The sequence below is a fragment of the Camelus dromedarius genome, chromosome 29, assembly GCF_036321535.1.
Source record: "Camelus dromedarius isolate mCamDro1 chromosome 29, mCamDro1.pat, whole genome shotgun sequence".
Taxonomy (NCBI): domain Eukaryota; kingdom Metazoa; phylum Chordata; class Mammalia; order Artiodactyla; family Camelidae; genus Camelus; species Camelus dromedarius.
Window position 1 is genome coordinate 17,804,342 of NC_087464.1, and position 4,585 is coordinate 17,808,926.

General features: G+C 48.1%; 1 protein-coding gene across 3 annotated transcripts in view; it reads right to left on the reverse strand.

Annotated features, from left to right (window-relative positions):
* Window positions 1-1,082: 1,082 nt before the first annotated feature.
* Window positions 1,083-4,585, reverse strand: part of HOMER2 (homer scaffold protein 2) — a 112,956-nt gene continuing 109,453 nt past the window's right edge. For 2 of the 3 annotated variants that reach the window (XM_064480636.1, XM_064480637.1), the window contains exon 10: window positions 1,553-4,585. This exon is cut by the window's right edge and continues 1,795 nt beyond it. The gene's annotated coding sequence lies outside the window, so the exon portion shown is untranslated. The other variant, XM_031440653.2, reaches the window with a different exon arrangement.

Genomic DNA, 4,585 nt, shown 5'->3' on the forward strand with positions numbered 1-4,585 from the left:
AACATTTTTTTAAAAAGCCATACATGCAACTTAAAAGAAAATAATGTTTATGGGAAAAAAAATTCTTAGAAATCAATGAGACAGCTAAACACCTTGTAAGAAAACTGGCCAGAGCAGATAACTAGGTAAACTAGAAAAGAATAAAGTCTAATAAATATTTTTGCTAGTGCACTTTAATCAAAAAAATGCCAATAAAAGATGCCTATCAAAACTAGCCCTCCAGTTCCCATGGTAACACCAGCGTGAAAGAGGGAGTCCGACATTCTCACACATTGCTGGTGGGAGTTTAATTTGGTATCATCTTCCTGGAAGGCAATTTGAGTCAATATATATTAAAAGTCCTCAAAATATATATTAAAACTCCTTTTTTATTGTTGGTCAGAATAAAAATATGTTATGCTGCAGTAACAAATTAACCCTGACATCCCAGTGGTGTAATCCTGAACGTTTATCCTTTACTCACACTACGTCCATGCAGGTGGGTGGGTAGGTCAGGATATCATGACAGGAGATGCAGTCACTCAGGGACCCAGGCTGACAGAAGCTCCACCCCTGGGATGTCACCATCTCTGGGGCCAGGCGACAGACTGGAGACCTTCACAGGGGCATCTCACAGTCTTAGCCTGGACGTTTCATACGTCACGTCAACTCACACTTCATTGGCCAGAATTAGTAACAGGAACCTGCATGACTATAGGGCCTGGAAAGTGGCGTCTCCTGGGCACTCAGGAGGGAGAGGGGACAGAGCAGCATGTGTTACCGCCCATCACACTTTTGAAACAGCAAGTCCAATTTTAGAAAATGATCCTAAGTAAATATTCTGAAAAGTTCACAAAGATGTTAGACGAATGGATTTCATCACATCCTTGAGCACAACAGTAAAAAACTGTAAACAACTTAAGTGTCCAAGGAATAACCAACATAGATGTTAAAAATGATGCAATTACATATTTACTATCATAGAAGTATATTCACAATAGAGTGTTTAAGGACAAAAATGCAAGTTATAAAACATTTATGTATCATATGATTATATCTCTTGAAAGAAGTAATAAAACACATAGAGATGCATAGAAAAAAGTCTGAAAAGATATATACCAAAATGTTAACAGTGGTTATAATAAGACGGAGTAATAACAGGTGATTTTTTTCCTATCACTCATCTGCAGTTTCTTTTTTTTTTTTAAAAAGTATATATTACTTATGCGCGAAAAAGGCATTTAAAAAGGAAAAAAAACCCAGTATTCTTGGGAGAGGCCACTTATCCACCTCATACTAATCATTAAATTCTTACATTTGATGCAAGAAATGCCTAATTGTCTGTCACACTGTAAGACACTGCTACAACGATTTAATGAAGTCAGGACTTCATATTAAAAGCAGTACAATAGGGGAAGAACAGTAACACGTTCCCCACAGCGGCATATCATCGGACCTGTCAATCATCTGCCAAACGTCCAAACAGCCTGGACTCCACCGTGGTTTCTTTGCGCTCCTGCCAGGTGCACCGGGGGTCTGTGGCTGGGGGGCCACTCTTCACAAGGCTCTGCATTCGTCAAAGAGAGTAGGGCACTGTACAACTCTGCTCAGAACAAAAGACCCCCACGTTCTTCTCAGAAACGGATTCCAGAACACACAGCATCACCACCAGGGTGATTCAAGACTCCTCTTAGCTACATATATTTTTTACTGAAAACTCTTCCTTGTTGTTTCTCCCGCCTCCCACTGCTTCTCCCCCAACACACACACACACACACACACACACACACACACACTCTGTCTCTCTCTCTCTCTCTCCAAAGTTCACTAGACCATTCCATCCAGCTGCCAAATTCTTACCAGTCACCTTCTTGCCTGGCTGGTGTTTAAAGAGGAAGTGGAAACCTCATATTCTTGAGATAGGTGTACAGAAAAGACATGTAAAATGACACACGTTTCCACACAGGATTCCTTCTCCATGCCGTCACCCCCCACCATCCCCAGAATATACAATATTTGGCGGGGGGGGAACCGGGTACTCAGAAATTAGGATCCTTTTAAACCATGCATGTCATCTAAAAATATATATGGATGTTGATTTGCAAGCTTCTAGTTTAAATCACTGCTTCAAAATTCAGTGGTGTTTCAAGTGAAAAAAGAATCATAGCTTTTAGAAGGACGACCAGCACAAACCGCCACTTTTAGTAATGAGCAGAGGGCAATGGCTGGCTCTCTCACAGGACAGCCTCTGCCAAGTGCCTCTGCTAAGTCCCATCACGGCCGCCTGCTTTCTAAAAGTGTACCAGGCCACACGACACATCCCACAATAAGGTCCCTGGCACGCCCTGGGGTTGGCTGTCATCCAAAGTTGCCCCTGATTTCTATAAAAAAGCAGTCTGTTCTATAGAAAAGGAGTCTTTTCAAAACAGGCAGATCGTGATGCCCCCAGGCAGCACATTAAGTATATTCCACCCTTCATTCGATGTTATACGGCAAATGCAGTACATACCAGCCAGGCGTCGGCCAACCACCACCCAGGCTGTGGCCGTGGGCTGCGCGAGTCTAGAGACGTCCATGAGGAGTCTGCAGGACAGAGACCAACCGCCCACTGTGGACAGTCAGTCCTCCCGGGGGTCGGTCAGGTCCCACTAATCTGCTCTGACCAGTGGCTGGCCTGCTCCCTCCCCAGGGCTGGCTCTGGTCTGGGAGGAGGGTGGGCCGGGATAGGCGACCCCCATGCCCCCACCAGAACTCTGCTTACTGCTCTGCCATCGCGGGGCCTCCTGTTTCTTTTAAAGAAACTGCTGTGTCTCCTCAAAAACCATCAAAGAAAGAACTCAAAAGTGTTCACGTTTCATCACTCTGGCCTCTCAGAGCACTGACATTACTTTAACCAACAGTCTCTTGGAAGGATCCCTGCAAAACCAGAACCATTCAAAAGTGGAACCAACTGTTGTAGTGAATGTAAATGCCCTTCTGATTCACTCATTTACACGCTGTCATTTGCTGTGGATATATGTTAACATAGTGTAACTGCAAGGTGCTCTTATCAGATACAAGAGAATCTTTTTTTCTTGGCACCCAAAGGTCACCCAAGGGAGAAGAGCGCATGGCTCACAGAGCTAGATCAGGGTCCAGGAGACCTGGATGCAGCCACACTGCTGCTCCTTAGCTGGGTGACCCTGGATGTGTCCCTTCCGTCTCTGCTTCCTCTGCAAAATGGGGAGTGATCTCTGCCCTGTGCTCTCACCTCAACCAGGTCTAAAGTGGCAGCGTGAAGGACAGTGTGGAACGGACGTAGCACCGTGTGGACGCTGGCTTTCTTTCAAGGCCTGACCGCACCATCCCTGCCTGTCACTCGGGTGGTTTTCTCTTCCCTGGGCACCAGGAAGACTTCATCTCCCCTGGTCACTTTCAACTGTGCAATGCATCCAGGGGGTCTTTACTTGGAATGAAAATTATCTTTAAGTGTCATTATAGGTAAAGGATTCCAAATTTTATTTTGCTTCTTTTAGACCTCAGGTTTCACAGAGACAGGAGGAAAAAAAGGCTAATCAAGGTCCAGGCAACCAGTCTTGGAGATGTCAAACAAGGAATCATCACCTGGAAGTGGAAATGCAGTCCTGGTTCTAAATCCTCCAGCAGCACAACGTGGCCGGGATGTTTGTGAGTGAAAGGTTTACACTCTGCCGGCGCTAGACGTCAGATAAGGACAACCAAAGGGCACCAGTGCTGAGACTGGAGCTGGACGTCCTAACAACCCAGGGCGGGGTAAACTGGCTCCAGGGAAACGGGGCGAACTCAGCGGTCACCCTTGTTATACCCGGTCTCCCCGCACAGCGCCAGGGGCTGTCAGGCAGGGCCAGTCTCTCCGCTGACTGCCTAGGTTGTCCCGGGCCATGTTTTTTCTTTTTAAGTAAATGAAGAAACATTAAGCTCTTTAGAGAAAAAAGCAGGAGGAACTGAAAGGCTTTTGTCAAGTTGTGCTTTCCCTGCTGAGCCCAACTTAGCTCCCCCTTTAGAGGAATCCCCACTGCTCTTAGCTCCTGGGCTGCAGGACTTAGAGCTGGCTGGGCCGCGCAGTGCGGGGATCTCAGCTCCTCACCCATCATCTACAAGGGCTCACCAAGCTCTTGCCCGGTCGGTGGGTGGGAGTCACGGGTCCTGACCGCACAGGGACACCGCGGCCCACCGTGGTAACGGCCCTGCTGCCGCCAGCGTTTTCTACAGTCTCTGCTAAGGAACGTGCAAGTGGCTCTGACAAGTCTGTCCTCCCCTGAATGTGCCCCCTGAGCAGGCGCCAGTCAGTCAGGACGGTTCCTTCTGGATCAGTAAGCCACCTAACAGACAAGGTGGTGGGCCTCCAAGGACCCAAGCTGAGGCTTCAGAACTGCAGCACCCACTGCTCCCGGGCGGCGCCTCGCCCAGTCTGCTGACAGGGGGACTGCTGGGCTGTGGGGCCGACTGGCGGCCAGCCCAGCTGTCTGGTCTCCTGGCCAGCAGGGAGCTGCTACCGCTGTCCCGCTCTGGGGAGAGGGCAGGAGTGCCCGGTCTCAAATCACCAGGAGGGCTGACCGCACTTTCCACTGCCACCTGCCACCGGCCC